The 23159-nt window shown below is 35.6% G+C and overlaps 1 protein-coding gene across 7 annotated transcripts in view; it reads left to right on the top strand.

Moving 5' to 3' along the window:
- LOC120414616 (PDZ and LIM domain protein Zasp) overlaps positions 1 to 23159 on the top strand; it is a 110221-nt gene that overhangs the window by 12493 nt on the left and 74569 nt on the right. For all 7 annotated transcript variants that reach the window (XM_039575840.2, XM_039575842.2, XM_039575839.2 and 4 more), the window contains exon 3: positions 3881 to 3918. The gene's annotated coding sequence lies outside the window, so the exon portion shown is untranslated. The remainder of the gene's footprint in view (positions 1 to 3880; positions 3919 to 23159) is intronic.

Genomic DNA, 23159 nt, shown 5'->3' with positions numbered 1-23159 from the left:
ACCGAACGCAACCTGTGGGTGTGTGTGCGTCCGAGATGTTTGGCTTGTAGAAACAGATGGCGTCTGCGACCTAGAGATGTACGACGTGCGCTAGGATGAGTTTAAAAATGTACACATATATCCAGAGACTAACATGCAAAGTACATGCTAAATGGCGCTTTGATGGGTTTGGGTTGTTGTTGTGCCAATAGAGGAGTTGTTTTGAATGTTTATGTTCTGAAATTGTTTTTTATTTATAATATTGATATCGAATCCTGGTTTCTTTTTAGCTCCAGAGATATAGATTATTAAAAAAGTATTGCAAATACAAATTTCATTAAAAGTTTTTCCATTTTCCCTTTTAATTAAAACTATGCTAAAAATTAGTGAAGCAAATATGAGAAACTTTGAGATTTTTATTATTTGGTAATTTGTTTTTATTTTGAGACGCAAATTCAACACAGGTTTTCAGAAATAAAATCAATTGGAAATTTTTAGATGATTTGCAAACTTAGTGGAAGAGCTGAGTCACAACAACATTACATAACATTCATAGTAGCCAATGTATATTACTAGTCAATCAATAATAAAGCTAGAGGAACAGCATGAAATTCCATCGAGCACCTTATGTTAGCATATCTGCACTTTGACAGCTTCTAATAAGTTGATTGAATATTGAAAATCGGCCAATTTAATGCAATAAAAACTGAACTCTTAACCTGACAAACATATGAGAACTTCCTCCATAATTGGTTACACTTTTTTTTATTAGGCCGCTGCAAATATTTTTTTAAGTTGTCCAAAGTCGAGAGGGAGCAACACAATTTATAAAAAATGAGCTATGGTATAAACAGTGTAACACTTGAATGAAAAAAGCGTTTTAAATGCATTTAACACTTTTCCAGTTCTTTTGCAATCATAAGTTTTCAAAATAGACGAATAAAATACTTTTTGAAGAATTGTACAACGGAATTTCACAAAACTTCCAAATATTTATGTTCGATCTCAGACATGCTAAATATGATTCGAAACGCTGGAAAATACATTCCAGATTGTTTTCAGTTGATTAAACTTCTATCTCCATTGAAATTTAGAAGTTTTTTAGTTTTTTTTAGAATAAAATCCCCCTGATATTTTGGACCGAAGTGGGGACGACATTGACTTTGAAGAATATAATTGACTTTAGCATTTAATGTAAAATGTACTTCACATATTAAAAAAAGGGTTTTCAAGATATTTTCAATCTTAGTTTAATTGTAAATGAAAAATTCCCTCCTTTCTGAAATATTTGTTTTCGAAAAGTTCACAAAATTTCCAATTAAATTGCCTGAGAGACATTGAATATTGGCCCTCTGCTTGCTGAAATAGAATAAATGAAAGAAAAAGAAACAAGAAATTCGATGTTTTTAAAGTTTCATTCAAATGTTTAAACATTCCCACATTTTATAATGGCAAATTCTCGGCAACTGATAGTCCAATTTTCAATGTTGGGAAATGAAACATTTGTGAAATTTTATGATCTTTTCGAAAAATATAAATTTTGAAATTAAGAATAACATTTCAAAAGGTCCAAACATTCAATATTACGCCAATTTGAAATGTTTTTCGACTAAAATTTATATTTTTCCCAAAAATACATTTTGTTCAAAAAATTATAACTCGGCGGCAAATTTTTGTCCATACTCAAAAGTTTCAGCTTTTTTTTCCCCTAAAACATATCAACAAATTGAAAAAATCCGGAAGAATACGGATTTTTAGAAATAGAATTTTTGTAAAATAAGATTATTTAAAATTCGGCAAAAAAATCCGTGTGCATGTTTGCCGACGACACCAAATCGATCAGAAAAATCTTTCAAAAGTAACAGATTTTCGAATATTTACGTACCATTTTTGTATGGACAGTAGAGTGCCCAGAATACGGGACTTTTTCTCAAAACCTCGCTCCACAAGCTGAATATTGTTCCTTGAGCTATTTTATGACTCTGGGCCAAATATGAGCAAAATCGGTTAACATTTACCCATTGATACTCGGGGGTGAATTTTGTATGGGAAAAATCGAAAAAAATGTAGGGTAGAGTAGTCATCAATGAGACACGGGGAACAATGATAAAATGGCTCTCACAAGACGTAGTTTCAACCAATCAGGCTCATATTTGGGGGAAAGGTGTGTCTACTAGATACACGTCTGCCATAATAGTGGCTTTGGTTATGGACGCTCCCTTGCAAAGTTATTCATACATGTTTGATTCTGGGGTGTGAAAGTAAATTATGACTAAAAATTACATTTTCGCTCATAGACTGCCATTAACACAAAAACTAATATTTCTCCAAATTTCTTTCGTCATTTCACAGGGCATTAGTTGGGCTACAATGTCCTTTCATTAGGTTTGGCCAAAATTTAAAATATACCCAGAATCCAGGGCTGTCTCATTGTTCCCCACTCATTTCAGCCCATGGGTAACAATGAGACACTTTGATTTTTCTTCATTAAACTTTTCAAAATCTATGAAAATCTTTCAAAACATGAATTGGAAGTGAATTTTGGCATATTTAGTGAGTTTGAACTTCATTTAACCAAAAATATAAAGTTATTTGGTAAAATATAAGGATTTTACAAAATTTAAATACTTTTTAGTATAACTGTTGTTATTTGAAGTTTCAGGTTGGCAAAATTGCTTAAGAATGTTCAAGGCAAGTCACCTGCAATGGAACAATACAAAATATGATGTTTTACTAGAAAAGTATTGATTTTCGTAGAGTGGCTCATTGTTCCCCACCTGTCTCATTCCCAAGTAACATTTTTTTCCAGGAGTTCTACAAGAGCTCTTCAAGATAGCTACAGCATAGCAGTTTGGACCGCGGTAGGATAAAACTCTCTTCAAGTACTCTTCCAAACTCCTGAAGAAGTTTTGAAGAGAATTTTATCCTACCGCGGTCCAAACTGCTATGCTGCAGCTATCTTGAAGAGCTCTTGTAGAACTCCTGGAAAAAAATGTTACTTGGGATTGTTCCTGCCAAGTGCGTCTACAATGAGACAGTTGAATAACTCTGGCTGTAGAGGTCGGATCGATCTCATATTTTGGTCAATGTTAGAACACATTAAAAGAAAGAAAATGCAACAAAAAGCTCTTTAAAACATGCTAATGAAAAAAATACAAAAACCGTTGAAGTTTAAAAACCAAAAGTGTCTCATTGATGACTACCCTACCCTATGGAAAACCCAATTTTCTTGCGGTTTGGTCTACACGGTGCGCTACTTACATCCAAATATTCCCAAAAGTGAGATTCTCATTGAAAATTTAATGCTCTACAACTTTGTAGAACATACCAAAGCTGTAAAACTTAATCCTGAAAAGTTATTAGCGATTTAAAAAAGTCATTTTTGTATGAACATCATTTTTTTCACCAACTTTAGGCTCGGGTATCAATGGGTTAATCTTATCCAATGTCGCTCAAAATTTACACAGATGCTTAAAATAACCCAATAAACCGTTTTCCGCTTGTGGAGCAGGGGGTCATTTTTTCTAGGCACCCTAATGGACAGCTGCCAAAATTGTATGGATACTTGTATGGGTGTACTAATGACAAAAATGACTTCTATGGTCTTAGGGAAAGCCCCTGCAAAGTTTGAGCCAAATAAAAAGATACAAAAAATAAAAATTAACAGCTCAAAAAAATTCAAGCCCGGAAAGGTTAAATATACTTAGCTAACGAATTTGTTTCAGGACTATTTCAACTATGAATCATTTGCATTAACAAGATGAGTTGAAAAACTTTTTGATGCAATTGTTGTAAAAAAAGTCTTAAAATTTAGATTATTTTAAATATTTTATTTATTTTCTTTATGCAAAACAGATTTAATACATCATTTGGCTAATATTGGCTTTATTTCTAATTTCAGAACCCTCGTCAACACTAGGTGCATTTAATCAAATACAGGTAAGTTCACGAAACTGATTTTATGATCTGTAACCAACAATCAAATCACTGCATCAATAAGGGAGAATGAAACACGTCACCCGGTAAAGACGGTCAACCATCGGGATTTTTCTTTGTAAGAAAGCTAAGTTGAGCTCAGCTGATTTGTTTTGATGGTGCGCGGTTCAACACAAATCCGTGGTCATCACCATCGATTAGACTTAAAAATAAATCCAACTCAGCATACCAGCAACGGGTGAAACGGTAGTTGCTGTGGCTTAAATTTGGCCAAATCGTATGCCCGATACCATAAGCCGCTACAACATTGTAGCTTTTTTTAGCAGTGTAAACAACACTAGGGTATGAGTACCGTTTTTGGACTTCAACAGTTGAAATTGTACTTTTTTGGTTTTGATAAAATGTGTTTAAATTTGATTTCAAAGAACTAATTTCCTCAACTTTGAAGAATCTATTTAAGATTCTTAAACCCTATCAGTTCACCCCAAATTCTTTGAGCTCTTTCACTCAATCTATCTCCCTCGAATCGCCCACCTCACATCAAATGATCTCATGCCAAGGTGTGATCGGAAATGGGATGTGCTGATGCAAAGTGATGATCTCTCGGCAGGGTTCCGCACCGAATCCATTCATAACTCCTTCTTTTTCCCCCTCCAGCACCGGGAGTTTTCGGCAATTTATTCCAAGATTTTGCAGCTAAACAAAACACTTCTTCCAGAAGCTGAAGAAAGAAGTAGGAAGCTCTGTTGGGTCATTTTTTCTTTTTTTGGGAGGACCATCCATACATTGTGTAGCATTTTTTAGTTCGACTTTCGCGAGAGTTCAAACACGGAAACTTCAATTTTTAACGTCATTTACGGACGACCCAACACGTTACCGCTCGATTGTTTTGACTGTATCGAGTGGCAAATTAAACAACAACGTCCTCGATTTTGGTATAATTTTAGAACGGAACGGTCATGTACAACATGTGCTGCTACTGCTGCTGCTACTACTGATTCGCACATTGCTACTACTGGTGCTACTGCTGTGGGAAATAAAAGTGCGTTGGCACTGGGCGAGCCGATTTTATGGGCGTCCTTCGGCGAGAAATGCGGTAGTTTGACGACTTTGTAATAAAAGTTTTAAAACTATCAATTAAGTTTGATTTTTATGATTTTCTAGTCGCATAAATAAAATTGATGATACGCGTTTAATCACCGAATCGACGGTTGTCGAATTCATTGAGAAGTCTGTTGGAGAGTTTACTTGAATATTTCTTTTTGGTGTTAATTTTGCTCGATTCCGGCATTGTCATCATCTTTTTTAAGATTTTATTCTACTCTTGCTATTTTTTTCTTTAGAATTTTTTTCATGGAAAACTTTTCGTTAAATTTAAGTACATTTTATGCTTAAATCTAATATTTTTTTATTTTTCATTGCTAGTTTTAGGTCTATTGAGAAGTTTTCTAGATTTTTTAATAGACATCACACCGTCTTTTCAGACTGAATTTACTAACTAAACGGGACAAACACAGAACACCCAGAGGAGATGGGCGGGAATCGAACCCGGGCCCCTTAGCACACATGAGGGATCGGCAGCCGAAGCCGCTAACCACCGCGCCACGGGGTCCTCAAATGATTTGTGATTTTTTATTTGTATATTTTTTATTTGGATGAAACTTTGTCCATACATTCCTTGTGTCAAAAAAAGAAATTTTAAATCATTAGTTTCTCATACAAGTCTCCATACAATTATGGGGGATGGAACGAAAATGTATGACAACGGGGTATTCCGATCGATTTGGTGTCTTTGGCAAAGTTGTGATTTTGATTAGGAATTTTCGGAAAAAAATATAACACGGAAAAAATATTTTATTATTTAACTTTTTATCACTAAATTTGAGTTTTCAAGATAAGTATTTTTCAATTTTGAAAATTTTGTTGATGATACATCTTTTGAGTCAGAGTGCATAATGGTGCTTGATCCAGGAACATGTTTTTTTAATGTTATTTTTAAAAGCTAAATGAATTTGCAATTGAAAAGAACTTTGCCGAGTTTCTGGTAAAGTGCACAGATAGTTATAGTCACTTTATGGTCATTATTTTCGGTAATTTTAACATTTTTCTTTTTTTATACTTTATGAAAGAAAGCCGCTCCTAAAAATTATGTTTAAAAAGATAAAAAAATCACTATGTGACTTTTAAAACCAAACAATTAGTTTTTGAATAACAGCCTCAAAAATAAGTATTTCTGAAATGTTGATATCTAGAAAACTATTGGTTACATTCAATGTCAAAACATGACACTTTTGTGAAATTTTCTGATCTTTTTTTATAGAATTAATTGCAAAATTGTTTTGCCTGTTTTTATCATTTTTCAATCACAATTTAATGTGTAGCTGGTTTTTTTACATTTTTTACCAAAAAATGAAATCAATAGCTTTAAAATTTAGTTTGAGATGAAACAAAAATTGAAAAAAATGGTCCAAGTTGATTCTTTGAAAATATTGTTTTTCAAAACATAAGTTAAGTTACAAAAACAAATAATCATCAAATTCAAGATTTTTTTAGACTTTTGGAACTTGGTTTCAAAATTATTTGATGGTTAAAATTGGATAATATTTCACTAATTCACAGCGTAAAATTTTCAAGCATTCATCCTGGACTCAGATATGTCAAAATGTCAAAATAAAGAAGGATGTATAATTTGCCAATTGAATTATATTTTATTGTGTATTCTGAAAAGATGTCCCTATTTTGGTCCTACTAACGTCATGATTCGAAATCCGGACACTTAGTACCATATTATTTTTGTTATAGCTGGCAAAAAATCATGTAATAAATTGGAAATGTAGAAATTTCATCAGGATTTAGTTTTAAGAGAATGCATGCAAAATATGTCTTTTCTAACAATTTTTCATCAGAATTTGAAAATTAAAATGACTTGTTGTGCTTCGAATCCCGGACACTGTTAAAAGCTGATTCGAAATCCGGACACTTTTGCTTCGAATTCCGGACACTCGATTTTGCTTATGAATCGCACAAATTTGGACTGAAATGTTAGTGAATGGCATTCTTTAGGTCTCAAATAAGCTGTTAACTTCAAAACAATCGATAGTTTATATAAAAAATTGGGAGAATTTAAGGAAATCAAAAACATAAATTTCTGCTTTGCCTTCCCGCTACTTCGGACGCCTATGAAATATTTCAGTTGAAATGTTTCGCATTTTTGGTAAACTTATAATTTTATTTTATTTAATTGTTTTGGCATTAACTACAGCGTTCAAACAAACTTTAAATGAAAGTTGATGTTAGAATTCATCAAATAACACAGTTTTGACATTCATAATGCGAACTTATATCCAAATAATTGATAAAACAAGTTGAAGTGTCCGGGTTTCGAAGCGTTAGGGAATTCGAATCATGACGTTATGAAAAGCACCCCGCCCTTGTGGATCAATCGAACCGCGCACTGGACTCACAATCCAGAGGTCGCTGGTTCGAATCCCTCGGCGGGCGCTCTAAAATTCTTTGTGTAAATATGGGTATTCGGCGCCGTCGCTCCGTGCCATACTTTCATACACTTAGGAGCCCAGGGCGGCGAAGTCCTTGTAGATAAAAAGGAAGACACTAGTGGTTGGTACTAGCAATGGTGGCCGACAGCTATAAAGACAACTTCATTTTATGAAAAGCATTGTTTCGTTGGATATATTCATAATCAATTAGTTGACAAAGATCAGTTTTATCAGCCTGAATAAGTTGAACATTTTTAGCTCATATTTTGAGAGCTGTTTTATAATAAACATATTTTCATTACTTCTTTTGGAAAGATTGATAACAATACTTGCATCTTCTGGCGAAAAGAAACATGGTTTCGCTTTGAAAACAGTGCCGCTTTTCGAACCCACTTTTCACCACCCAGGGTTACCTTAGCTAACCAATTTCGAGGGTTCTAGTTGAAAACGATCGAGAAAAATTCGAGATTAAACTTCTATAAGATAGATTTTTAATTCATGCATTAAATTAAGTTACAGGTAAAGGACATTTCCAACTTTTTTTCTGTCCTTTTCAGTCAATGTTTTATTAAATTCCGAAGCAAAAAATGTTTATTGTTGAGAGTCCAATAAACAATTTTTGCTGCGGCATTTAATAAAACTTTGACTGAAAAGGAGAGAAAAAAGTTGGAAATGTCCTTTACCTGTAACTCATGTTAATGCATAATTAGGAATCTATCTTTTTAAAGATTTATATCGATTTTTTCCAAATCATTTCCAACTAGAACCATTGAAACGCAAGTTTAAATTATTGGAATTATTATTGATGGATAAATAAAAAATTGCTGCATGAAAATTATTTTGATTCTCCGGAACAAAACAAAAAAGAAATGGTATTTATTCTTAAACTTGAGTTACATGTATTTCTTTTGAATCTAATTTGAAACATTCTAGAGATTCTTCTAGATCAAATTCAGCAAGAATCATCAAATTCGGATAACATTTGACTGAGATATAGCTTATACGATTTTAAATTCCGTCCAAAACCACTTGAGGCTGCAGGAGTGAAACATAATAAGTTTCAACAATATTCATAGTGCACTCCGTACCTTTCGCCAACAACAATCAACCACAGTAGTAGATCCCCATCCGGGTTGGAAGGGAACCAGAACCTGTCCGTAAAACCTGAGCCGTTCAACCACAAACGGCAGCTTGTCGTCCCACCGCACGATCGCAACTAACCTCCTCCTCCTACCGGAGGAAGGGCATCTGCGAAAAGAACAACAACAAAACACACACAAATGGACTGTATTGCAACATTTCGGATGGTCAACGTTGTTTTTTGGGTTACTCACAGTCGAACGGGGATGTTACGCAACTTTAGTAATAACCGAGTTGAAGTTATGTAATTTGTTGTTTTGGTGGTTGGAAATAGCTCAATTATTCTGACCGCGGACTACAGATCTCGGATTAGTTTTCAAAAAGCCGTAAGAGCCATTGGTAAACAAAGTCCTTTTTGCATCGGTATTCGACCTACTTACGAAAAACTAATATCAAAAATGCTCGAGATTGTTCATCTACACGTCCTTCAAGTGCCCCAAACATAAAATAAATGAAATTTTGTTTCATTTTCGAGAAAAACAAAAAATAGTGTCAGAGGTCACGATGGCTTACGGCTTTTTGAAAACTCACCCGAGAGATGGGCAATTGATGTGAAATTTTCACGTAGAATGTTCTCTCTGGACTACATCCAAAGCGAACTTCGTTGACTTTTAGGGATGAAAGTGAAATTGACGTACGTTAACTGCTTATCTGCCAACCATCTCGCTATCCGTGTTGTTTGACAGTTCAAGTCACCAATACAACTTAATCGGAATGAACTCATTCGAACGTGAGTCCATGAACACTTTTTTTCTGTTCAATAAATGTTCTGTCTACTCGAAATTATTTACTGAACCAAGTGTCAAGAGTACAAATTGAGAAGGACAACCCCCCTTCTCCTGAACAAGAATAATTAGGTGCGAAACGTGGCCCCAAAGCCCCGACATTTGTAGTAATTATGCTGTGAACGTCAACATTCAAAATATGTTTGGAAAGGTCTCGCGGCACTTTTCGGTTGAGCAAGACGCGACTACCTCAACAGAGAAAACAACGAGCAGCTCAAGGGGAGAGATCTCCCGAGAAGACTCTTCAAGCGGACGGTACTTGGCTACCGGGCAGTACTACCAGGCTTAAGATGATGCTTGTGCAGACCTGACGTCTACGGCGGGTAATGTTATTAACTAGGTCAAGCCGCGGCTTATGTTTTCGAACATCTACATCGAGTTAGTTTGGCCGTGGTCAGGGGGAGAACCTCCCGTCCCATTGGACAGATCAAGCCGAGAGTTGGATTATGAAATTAATATCTTGAAGTTGATGCGTAGCAGATGGATGCGGGACGTGTGGGACGCGGAAATCGAAGCGATCCAGATCGTCGTGTAAACAGAGCTGCTCACGTGTTCTCTCTTTGGCTGGCGATTGCTGATGATTTCATCATCGGGCCGGATCGTTCTGCATTAGTTTTGGATAAACAAGCCGGCCGTAACGTCAGTGGCGTTTAAATTTAATTTGATTGGTACGAGTTTCGATAGATCACGGATGTCGAGAGGTACACACCGTCTAAAATTGCATGAGTTCGATTTGGGTAATTCTCTACCAACTCACACGAAATCGGGAAAAGTTGCCCCGACCCCTCTTCGATTTGCGTGAAACTTTGTCCTAAGGGGTAACTTTTGTCCCTGATCACGAATCCGAGGTCCGTTTTTTGATATCTCGTGACGGAGGGGCGGTACGACCCCTTCCATTTTTGAACATGCGAAAAAAGAGGTGTTTTTCAATAATTTGCAGCCTGAAACGGTGATGAGATAGAAATTTGGTGTCAAAGGGACTTTTATGTAAAATTAGACGCCCGATTTGATGGCGTACTCAGAATTCCGAAAAAACGTATTTTTCATCGAAAAAAACACTAAAAAAGTTTTAAAAATTCTCCCATTTTCCGTTACTCGACTGTAAAAAATTTTGGAACATGTCATTTTATGGGAAATTTAATGTACTTTTCGAATCTACATTGTCCCAGAAGGGTCATTTTTTCATTTAGAACAAAATTTTTCATTTTAAAATTTCGTGTTTTTTCTAACTTTGCAGGGTTATTTTTTAGAGTGTAACAATGTTCTACAAAGTTGTAGAGCAGACAATTACAAAAATTTTAATATATATACATAAGGGGTTTGCTTATAAACATCACAAGTTATCGCGATTTTACGAAAAAAAGTTTTGAAAAAGTTACTTTTTGCGTTTCTCTTTGTTTCGTCGTCCGTGTCTGTCGCGGGTGACCATGAACGGCCATGATCGATGACGACCAACTTTTTTAAAACTTTTTTTCGTAAAATCGTGATAACTTGTGATGTTTATAAGCAAAACCCTTATGTATATATATTAAAATTTTTGTAATTGTCTGCTCTACAACTTTGTAGAACATTGTTACACTCTAAAAAATAACCCTGCAAAGTTAGAAAAAACACGAAATTTTAAAATGAAAAATTTTGTTCTAAATGAAAAAATGACCCTTCTGGGACAATGTAGATTCGAAAAGTACATTAAATTTCCCATAAAATGACATGTTCCAAAATTTTTTACAGTCGAGTAACGGAAAATGGGAGAATTTTTAAAACTTTTTTAGTGTTTTTTTCGATGAAAAATACGTTTTTTCGGAATTCTGAGTACGCCATCAAATCGGGCGTCTAATTTTACATAAAAGTCCCTTTGACACCAAATTTCTATCTCATCACCGTTTCAGGCTGCAAATTATTGAAAAACACCTCTTTTTTCGCATGTTCAAAAATGGAAGGGGTCGTACCGCCCCTCCGTCACGAGATATCAAAAAACGGACCTCGGAATCGTGATCAGGGACAAAAGTTACCCCTTAGGACAAAGTTTCACGCAAATCGAAGAGGGGTCGGGGCAACTGCTGTGTGAGTTGGCGGAGAATTACCCATTTGGAACTGACCGAGAGTTAAAATGCCTCGAACTGCACTGAACTGTCTCTGGCTTCCAAGAATTCATCGTATCAGAACTATCTTTTCGAAATCCTTCGTTGAGCACCTCTGGTTGCCGCGAACGGAAATGCATTTTTTCACAGCCTTATCTGCCCAGACCGGTGACGGTCAATATCCGTTTCAAATTAAATATCACGTTCTCTTACTCTTGATCTTGATTTCGACTGACCCGAAAAAAAAAACAATCCAACAATTTCAGCAAGGATCCCGTCCAGACTTCAGACTCAACCAGCAAGGCGGAAGAGGAACGGCACAAAAAGGGCACAAAAAGCAACTACAACAAGGAGTGTGCAGAAACTGCATTTAGGCACGTTTTCGCATTTTTCTGCTGATTCGGCTGTGACTTCAACGCCGAGTTCAACTGTGAGTCAGCGACGCAGCAGCATAAATCAAAGCATCAAGCAATATGTTTCGGACGTGACAAACGTCGAATTGCATCTTCACGCAAAACTCGGAAGAAATCGATTCTTTCTAGGTTACTAGAACGGCAGATCGAAAATGAGATTCTCCAAAAATCGCCAATCCGCTACCCGAATCCACATCTGGTTCTTCATTGATCAGCTTGAAGCTCAATTGCAGCCGAAAATTATCCAATTATCTGCTTCATTCCTCCTCCGTGGGGCCACAAACGGTTGAAAGTCCGAACCAGATCGGAACAAAGCGCGTGCAACGAAACGGACGTAAATCATTTAATGAGTGTTAATTTTCATTGCGCACCTTCGAGTGCGGAGGGAGGCAGGGGGTGGAGACTCGTTGAAGATCACGGAACACTGACCAGAATAGAATGGTGGGTGATTCTTCACAGTAGAAAAAATCGATGCAGTAATTCATTTTTTTTAGAGATTTTAAATTTTGTACTTTTTTTTTGTTATTTTTTATTTGGATGATTTTTTTCCATGAAAATCCATAATTTTTTGATAAAAGGCACAATTTTCAAGTTAAATTTTTGTTCGAATAATGTTCAGTTTTTGCATTTATAAAAAAAACACTTCATGAAGCAAAAGCACAACGAAATGAGACATTTATTATCAGACTACTGTTGCAAAAATATGAGTTTTTCTCAGTGTCATCTTATTTTCAACTCGTGATAGCTCGGAAACTATTGGTTAGAATTTAAAATTTGTAGAATGATTATTTTTTATTTTCGAATTTAAATGGAATTTAAAATGAATACCGTCATCAGAGGTGACGTTGGGTCATATAGAAAAGCTTAAACTTGTATGACCCAATCTCACCCTCTAGACTTAATGTCACTCCTGATGACGGTAGAAACCTTTTGATAAGGGTTAAAATGAAATAGCTGGACTTTTTAAAATATTGGGCTAGATTTTTAAATTCAAAGCAAAAAAATCACAAAACTTTTATTTATGAACATTGAAAATCAGACTTAAATTTTCCGGGAAAGAAATGAGAGCTAATTAGGAGAAACTGAAAAAAACTATTTTTTCAAAAAATTCAAACTTTATGGGGCTGTTTCTCAGGACTTAGCAGTCCGATAAACAATGCAACAAATAAAATTGATGGAAATTTTCTCAGCTTTTTAAAAATATGTTTGGCAGGGGTGCTTTTGCTTGATGAAATATTTGTTAAATGCAAAACCTAGAACTAAAAAACGTTTCACTTTATCAAAAATGTGAAAAGTCATTTTCGATTGCAAATTAGTTTGGAAAAAAAACTGTAGCGCAAAAGATACCTTTTTGAGGTTTCCAAAAACTAATCTTTTTTTTTTAATATTTAAAATGCAAAATTAGGAATTCTACTTCAAGTGATGAAAATCAAATCATAAAACCATTTTTTCGGTTACCTATTTTTTCTGAAATTTTGCCCAAGATTTCAAATCGGCCAGAAAATCTCTTCTCAAGTTAGACGTTTGATAAATTTTGAAAAAAAATAATCAAGAATTTTAGCATATATTTTGATAGGAGATATAATCTCGGAAATAAAAAACTAAAAAAAATAGTTTTATTTAAATTTAGATTTGCATTAAATTGTCGATTGCAATGAAACACCGATAACTTAAAAAAAGCATTTAAACTTCTTTGGCCGTTGCACATTTTTTTAGGTGCGATTTTCTCACACGTCCACCACAAAAATATATTAAATTGGCTGTTGTTTGCATCCATAAGTTTTAGAGAAACTAAGTTTGGTTTGTTTTTTTTTAAAGAAAAACTCTATTTGCGGATCACTTTTGAAAAAAAAAAACAAAATGTATCAAAATAATTTCAAATGTACTAAAACAATGAACAATTTACGAAAATAAAATCAGTTTTCATTCAATTGATCTTCGACTTTTTTTCAAAATAATGAAGTTTATTTAAAAGTGAATTTTTGCTTCCTGATTTCTTGAGACATTTTAGTTTTGATTTTTTTTAAGTATTTGCAATAATCTTTATTTTCAGAATGATGAATTTGCCTGTATTTAAAATAAAATGTTTCAGGAAAATTGTTATCACTCAAAAGTAAGACCGTTGCAAATATTTTTCAAAGTTGGCCTGAATAATCAGGGGGCAAAAAAAATATTTTTTTGAATAACTTCTAAATTTTAATGAAAATTAAAGTTTAATCAACTGAAAACCAGTTTAAATGCATTTTCCCGCGTTTATAATCATATTTAGCATGTTTGAACTCCTTTGAAAACATTTTAAATTTTCATGAAATACCAATGTACAGTCCCACGAAAAGTTTTTTTTTTGCGAAAAAAAAAATTTCGTCAATTCCGCGATATTTTTAAAACTAATGATTGAAAAGCAACTGTACGCCTGTGAAATGCATTTTAAAACACTTTTTTCATCCAAATGTTTAAACCTAGGCTTGTAATTTCAATTTTTATATTTTTTTTCATTTTTTTGCCCCCCCCCCCCCCTTCGACTTTGGTCAGAGCCGAGGGACATAAACATCAAAAAATATTTGCACCGGCCATATTATGGAAAAAAAAATATTTTTTTCTATGACCTGCTAACTTATTCTTTAAAAATGTATATTTTATTCATGTTTCTCAAAAAAGATGAACTTCAATTCGATTCGAATAAAGCATTGCAATTTGAAGTAAGCAACTGCAAGAAATATAATTTTAGGTTACTTCTTTACATTTTTAACCAAAATCCAAGTCCAAATCCAATGTTTTCTGGCGTAATTTTTCAATTGAATAATTGATCTGAAATAAATTAATTAGGAATAATACAGTGTTAAGCTCAAACTAAAATGTATTAAATGAATTTGGAAAAAAATATTTATATTTATTAGAAGATAGAATAAAAATTAAAATGCATAATTTGTTGAATTAGGAACACTGAAATAAAAAGGTACAAAATTCCTTTATTCACTGAATTTGCATATTTCCTTATTTAGTAATTGGGTTTTTCTGATTACTAAACAGGATAGGAGACAATTTTTTTTGAATATAGGAATTTGGCACTTTTTTATATTTCAGTGAACATTTGATTGTTCATGAACGGTTGAAGAGGCAAGCCAATTCTAAAAATCATCGCGGGCCGGATTGTGCCCCCGGGCCGTAGATTGGGTAGCCTTGCTCTAAAGCATTATTTGATTTTGCTGATAACATATAATTTTGATGTTACATTTAAAATACTCAAGGTTAAATATGAAGTTAAATGTGCAGATATTGTGCTCTAATTTGACGCACTGTTGATACCATTAAAACATGAAAAAATCTTGATGCACATTCAAACACCACTCAAAAGTTCCGCTTTCATCGTTAAAAATGTCATGACTAATAACTGAAAAGTACTTATGAAGGCAATTTTGAGCTTTCAGTGCTCCTACAAAGTGTCATTGTTTTCAGAATATTAAACTTTATCGCTGTAATGTGAATCTAAAATCTAAATTAAATCTGAGGACTTTTATTTTTCTGTAAAATAAAATGAAATATTTTAATGGATGTGACCAATCTTCTTTCTCTCCAAAATTGATTTCAACCTGATTATTTTTCCTAAACCTGTTTGCAAAACAAAATTTAACCTTGGACTTTAATGAAGATCTCTTTGACTTTTATGATGAGAAATATCCTCTTAAACAGTATTCCTGGTAGCAATTAATGCAAATTTTGGTACCATCGATTGCAATCCTTATACCGTGGGAACCAACCCCAAATCCAACAGTTGGTGATATACGAGTGCATCTTTTTTCTGTACTGCAGAGTCTGCAAAGAGATGCACAAGCGGCTGTAAACGAGTTACGGCCCATTACAATCTCGGGGGTTTTCCCCCCGAGGCACAGCAGCCCCTGCTGTCGTCGTTGCGTCGCCAGGTCAGGCCAAAAAGAATGATTTACAACCCGGATGAAATTCGAGCCCTTTTTCTCGCAGTTTACAAGTTTTATTACACTTCGTTTTTTTGTTGTTGTTTGCTTCATAAAATTCGCACCGAGAAACTCGTCCTGACCCCAACAGTCCCCGTCCCTGGTGGTGGCGACCTTTGTCATTTGCAAGCGGGCACGCACGTCCTGGAGCCTGAACTGCGTTGAAGTTTCTGGGGGTCCCTTCGAAATCGTCGCACGACGGGAGGTCCCAATTTCTCTTGCGTGTCGTCGTCTCTGTCGTAGGTACAGAATTGATTACACCTTTCTGCCATTACCTGGTTCCACAGAGGGGGGTCACGCAATATGCGATTAAATTGTGTCAGCGAAATTTTGGATATGAAGTGTACGTCCGGGAGTCAAAAATTCAGTATTATTCTAGAGAAAAATCAGGATAATGTTGATTCTGAAGCTTTAAAAAGTATACAACATCCTATTGGCTTCACTTGACTGCATCTTTTCAGATATTGATCAAGCACTTCTTCAAGAACGCAACGAATCGTGGAAGAAGATGATCGTGCAGCAAAAACCACTTGCATCAGCCGCAGAACCATGACGGAAGACGACGACGATGACGAGCCGCGGCAACCTGATTCATCGCGTCGCGTCACAAATTTCTGGCATGCCAGCTGCATTTGGTGCAAAAAGGCGCAAGAAGTGAAGAAGGCAAGCGGACTCACGCAACATTACTCGGCTCTCTAGGTTCCGAAGAAACGGCTCGGTTAATCCGTGCTAGGCCGCATAAAAATGGCGTAGAAAATTATGCATTCTTAATGGTTGAGACAGCGATGCACCAGTTGCTCCGGATAGCCCAGCCGGATGGAACCAAGTGCCTTCTCCGCAGGGTTCTCACGACTGAGCGAGCGAGTCACTGACCTTGATGAGCGACTCAATGAGTTACATAATCGCAATCCCCTCCCGAGTGGCTTACTAATCGAGGAACAATTTCAAACAGATCCTGGTCCGCTTCACCACAATGTCCGACTAAACTGTTGAGGTAGTGAGGATTCAACTTAAAATTATGCCGGTCACCCCAGTCTCAAAAATAGATTCTCGACTCGCCATCCGCAGAGAACGGGGCTAGAAAGTGAATTTCTGCGACAAACTAAGAAAAAAAACATCGCTCGAAGGAAAAAGTACTCATCACATCGAAAGTGTATGGGAGAAAAACCGGTCACCGGGGGACAGCAAACTGACCATCGCCAGCCGCACCCCAAGAAAGGTTGCGTAATTTGTTGTTCATTCATGTCGCGGATGACGGAGCCCCGTCGTCGTCAGTCAGTCAGTCAGTTTACTTTGGGGGCTTGCAAATCACTTTCGTCGCGTGGAGTTGGTAAAATGACGTTCAAACGTTCAGTTTCAAACTCCAAAACAATATCGAAAAGCATTACTTTTCGATACAAGTGGTGAAAACTTTGACTGCCTTGACCAAAATAGCAGTCTTCTAATATTTTGTTTCACAAAAAGGTTATATAAAAAGTGTTTAAAATCTATTATTCTGTTGTAATTTTTGATCAAATCATAATTTAGTTTCGTCACGATTAGTCCTGCGAATTCTTATTAAAAAATTGTTCTGCTTGGTGTATTCGTTCGTAGATCCCGTAATTCGATCTGATTTTTCAATTAACCGAAGGTTTCTTAAGAACTTCGGGTAATCGAAACAGGAACAAAAAATATTTCTTGGTATTTATGATTTTATCACTTTAATATCAAATTAGATTTTTGCGACCCCGTTTTAGTCATATTTGAGTGTTGGGGTTGTGGTTGTGTAGATAAGATAAGGTTATGCGGGTTTTCCACCTGTCAATAAATAGTAACACTGTAATCGGATTTTAGATGGAAATATTCTGAAAAGTCAAGATTTGACTTTTTTTCGGGCAAATTTCATCGTGCTTTTTAAATTTTCACTTTTCTAAAAATGTCTATAAAAATTCCTATTTTCACGCTAACTATTTGTTTACAGCTTGAAACCTTATCTAATATATATGCCTTGATATTTTATCGCGCCGCTTATATTTTCTTTTAAATCTTCAATTATTTGAAACAAAATGTGATTCACTTTTTTCACCAAATAATATTAAATCATATTAAATTTTTGTTTCAAACTCTCCACAATATTTTTAACAGACATTTAGGAAGCAGATGTTTATAAAAATTGAATGGGAAATTTGAAGCTAATTAAAATTAAATTATTTAATAGATTAAAATATATTAAAATTATTCTTTAGAATGTTTTACGAAATGCAGAAATGATATTTGATTATTTGTAAATTTAGCAAGCCTATGTGAAGTAAATTATTTTATAACACAAGACTTTTTTTTTATTTTTGTCGAATAGAATGTGAAAGAATGTTTTTCAAAACTTTAATATCAAAAAACGCAAATCAGTTTGAACATTTTTTGCACCCTTACAACAAATACAATTTTATTTCACTTATTTTAATGATTTTACTTTTGCTGAATATGTCGTTAAAGATATTAGCTTTGGAAATATTTTGGCACATTTTTTTTTGAAAATCTCATTAAAATAAAAAAATGCCGAACAATAAATTCCGCTAATAAAAATTCTACAATATTTCACAAAATTAAGTCCTTTTAAAATCTTAAACCATTTCAGCACCTGTCCTGTACACAATCATTTAAAATTACATATTTATACGTTTATGTTAAGCAGATTTCACAGTAATGTTAAATTGCTGTGATATTCCAATGCTTTAACTACAGTTTAACTACATTAAAAAAATGCAATAATTTTCTTACATTACATAAGACATTTATGGTAGGAAAAAAGTTTTTTTCAAAATGTCGTGAGTTAATGTGTAATATTTGAACGACCCCTTTATTGGTAGGCATGGCTGAATGGTTACGCTGTTCGCTTTGTAAGCGAAGGTTCTGGGTTCGATTCCCATCTGCTCCTATCGAGAAATAATGGAAAGAAGGAATTCTGAACACTTGAATATGAACGAAAAATTCATTAGCATACGACGGGGTTCGATCCCCCGTCCTTTGGGTCAGCAGACAAAAATGCTAAGACCATCGAGGCTTAGTTGACTAGAAGGATTAAGAATGGTATAAGAATCCAAAAAACTTGATTGGAATCTGTGAACCTAAGAACAGGACAATAATGCAATATTGAATGCAAGGTTGAATTCAAGAACTTTACTGGTTGCATACTCGTTAGGCGAATATTCAACTTTCAACACGACCAGAATTCACCACAAAAAGCTTGGTGAACCGAATTGGAAACCTCTCAAGATTAATCTAAGAACATACGAAGAATAAAGGATTATACATAAATTTGACCGGCCACATCACTTACCACAGTGAATCCTAGCTTCACACCCATCTTACTAACACCCTCAAACCTCACGTGATACTTTGTCGAAGACGCAGCCAATTTAGCGGTCTTCAACACTCAAGTATCGGACTAAAATTCCTATCCACTTCCCCCGTGTCTTACCACTGGTCTCGGCCGGCGCTGTGATTGACTAGCATGATAGAGACATTTGAAAGTTGCGAAGTGATGATGATTGGTTCCTACTCTTCATCTGTGGTCCACGGAGCAACTCTTGGAGGTCCTGGTCAATAACAGAGTAGCAACTACGGGTAGACACCAATGCTATGCTTTGCTATGCTAATATTTGAACGACCCCTTTATTTTAACCACAATAAATTGTATGAGATGTTGACGAAGTTTAAAAAAAGAAAACTGTAGGATTTTTTTTTCAATTTTTCGTCAATTTGTTTACTCAACGGTGCTTTTTCTTAACTTGAAATTATGAATCTTAAAATGATTTGAGAAAACTTTGCAAAAAAACACAGAATTCCGGAAACAACAGAAGAAGATTTTATCAATTTTACAATGAGACAAATTATATATTTTATGTGCACTTACAAAAATGTGATAGTCAAAAATATGTATTTTTGAAAAATAAATCGGTCACGAAATCGAAACAGTCATAATCTAAACTTTGCAGCTTTGCTCAAGAAAACAAATCAATCAGATAAAGACACAGATTTTCTTATATTAAAAATACCGATTTTGTAAGACCAGGGCGCAAAATGGTATGGAGACTTGAATCAAAATCGTATTCCGAATCATGAACTTTTCAAAACAGGAAATGCAAAGACAAAGTTTCGCTTAAATCATAACGTAGATAACTACTCGTCTTTGTCGATGATTTGAGCATCTCAGTGGAATTATGTTATTTTCAAAATTTGTATTATATAATTTTCAATTTAAAAAAGAGCTTCAATATATTATTCACGACACAAAAAACTCCATACTCAAGATGAATTTACGAGCAGTACCATCCACAACATAACTTTCCACCATAATCCGATTCGCACAAAATAAAAAGACACCCCGCTCCCAAAGAAGCATAAACGATCTCGCGCACACCAACATCGGAGAGCAAAAATAACTTTGGCGCGTGTTTGCGGGTGCTAAAAATAGAACCCACGGTAAAGTTAAGGGAACACCCAGCAGGTAGGTGTCAGACTCCAAACTCCGAAACTCCCCACTTTGCCTCCAAAACGGAGAGCAGTGAGGGGAGTGGAAAATTTGAAAGTGAAAAGGAAAAGCGTGAAAAAGTGACAACTGAATGGTTGCAGTCACACTCGTACGTGGGTGGGTGAGAAGAGGGGGGAAAGGGAAAAAGGGGACTTGCAATTCAATGTCAATGCTGAAGCTGTTGCTAAAGTTGCAACGGTTGAAAATAGGGTCGTCGCAAAAGGTGTGCAGTTCTGCATCACACGGGATGGTTTATAATTGGCTCAATTCAGCAGGTCGTCGTCGTCGTTTTCGACGTCGTTGGGGGTAGACGAATCACCAGGACTGGGATATTTTTGTTGTTGGAAAAGAGCATCGTTGTAGGTGGGATGTGCTGTCTCTGTTGGATTGGAGGCGGTGGCATATGCGAAGGTGAAGTTGAGGTGCATTATGAATTGTTTAATGTGTTGCGATTGTAAGGTAAGATATAGAAAGTTGATTCTGATTTTCGTAATCGAATTTTGTTAACTAAATTCTTAATTTTTATTCTTTTTTTTTATTTTGCAGGAGTTATCTAACTGATTTATCTGCAATTCATTAAATTGCTTAGAACAATGATCTGTAAATATAATCATTTTAAAAACAAACGAGGGTGAAGATATGCTCGTGTAAGGCTTCTAAATAGTTCTTTAAACCATATCTTCAGCGAAGTTATTTGTATATTACTTATGCTAAATTAACTACTTCCCCCAAGACACAGCTTGATTGCACCGAACCGTGGACTGAGGTCTCCATCAACAAAACAAAATCTACGCGCAAATCACCTTCCCTTTAAGCGCGCGCCATTAAGGCTCGACTTTTTGCGCCCGCGGAGAGGTGCAAAATCGCATCCTAACGAGCTTACATTTGCATGCCAAACAGTCGTGTTTTCACACCCTCCCCCTGCTTTTCCTTAGCTCAGAAGACGCCCTTTCGTATTGATGGAGAACTCCCCCCCGAGAGGTGGCCACAGGTTCACAATGGATCCACGGCGTACCTGTCCAAGGGACGAGATCTCCAGGTGTTCTGTGCACGATTGGTTTGAGCTAGGGAAAATGGAAAGTACACTCAGTTACGGTTTGAAAAATGATCAAAAAAAAATTCATTTCCTTCTATACTACTATAAAGTATCAAGCATTGAGTTTAGCAGACCCTTTGGCACAGCTGGAGTCCAACTCCGACTGTAAAGTCCTGGAGTTCAAGTGCAGCGATTGATGAGAGGAAAACTTGTTTCAAATTCAAATTGATTCGAGTGCTCACGCTCGCTCGCAGAAAACTCCAAACACTGATGAGGATGAATGATATCGGCTCCTCGGCGCGGAGTGCTCATTTGTGGCCGTAATTGTCCGGGACTCGGTGGTGCCCGTAAATTACTTATTCAAATTCGACCGCTCGAACCGGTAGATCTCCGAGGGGTCGAAGGTGGCCCCTTTTGTGGAAAGAAAAAAGGGTTTCCGCTCTTTTCAAATCGTGTGCAAAACAAGTCAATGAACTCCTCGACTCGTCTCTTCAACCAGTAAAGTGATATCACGCTAAACCCATTCAAGAAAAACGTACACTAAATAATTGCTTCTGCACAAGTGAAGGAGGAAACTCGCGAGGTTGATGAAAATAAGAAAGATGCTCGAAACCAGCAAACATTTTATGAGACTCTCTTTTTTGTTTCTCTCTCCTCCAGAGAGCAACATAAACGGTGCAAATTGCGAAATCCGAATCAACTTATGCAAATGGATCCCCCGGCAATGAATGGAATCTATTGTGATTCAGTTTTTTTTGCTGTTGTGTTTCGTTTATTTGTTTGAAGATCTGGTGTCTTCTTCGTTTCGCAATTTGCACAAGCTGAAAATTTCCACCACATTATCACTATCGCCGTCGTTGTGCCACACTGAATTAATGCCAGCTTATGAGGTACTTTATTGGATGTGTTTTTTGAAACATGTGCTGATATACACAGAAAAAAATCATGGTAATATTACACCTGGGAAGGGGTACATCTTTTATGTCAGAAAAAAGATGTAATTTTACCTCTGGAAATGTGTAATTTCACCACTTATCTTGTGTAATGGCACTTTTTCAGTCTAAATTGAGGTAAAATTACATCATAAAAGAGGTAATATTCAACCTTCCAAAATTGCAGCTTCCAAATTTACATTATTTTTTACTGTGTAAAGTGTCATATCTTGTTTATTTTCAATGTTTTTTTTGTATTTCAAAGTTTTGAAGCTCTTTTGGAAGGAAATCCATATTTATAATTTTTTACGGTTTTCGCAATTTTAGTTTTCTGGGAACCAATATTTTCAAAGCTCTTGACACTTGTATTCATGACTTATGTATGTTGACATACTTTTGTTTATCAAAACAATTATATGAGCGTGGAATACCAGAAATTAAGTTTTTTTTTGAAGGTTTTTGGAAGATGTGACTGAAAAAAACATTTTGTTGTCATTTGACTAGGATTATTACTAGAGAAACTTTTTAGAAATCATCTGTTGAATTTAATCATAAAAAGTTGTATCAATTATTCGAATAAAATTTGCGAAATGATTAAAGTGTCCAAAATGGTCCCGAAAAGATAAAAACCGAAAAATCCCTTGATTGTGTGTGTGTGTGTGTGTGGTCCAATCCAATACCCGCTAACCGGTAGCGATATTATGGGAAAGTATAGTTTGTATCAGACTTTGTATATGCCGAATGCTGATACAACTTATCTCAGTCCCGGGTATTAGGGGGTGATAGCCCTCGCGCTGCTTCCAACGACCCATTTCAGAATGACAGAGCTCCTTGCGGTCCAATTCCGAGGTCGCTGGGCATTGTTCGGCCCCGCCTAAA

This window comes from Culex pipiens, chromosome 3 (assembly GCF_016801865.2).
Source record: "Culex pipiens pallens isolate TS chromosome 3, TS_CPP_V2, whole genome shotgun sequence".
NCBI lineage: Eukaryota > Metazoa > Arthropoda > Insecta > Diptera > Culicidae > Culex > Culex pipiens.
Note: the sequence above shows the minus strand (reverse complement) of the source record. Positions and strands in the feature narration are given on the sequence as shown.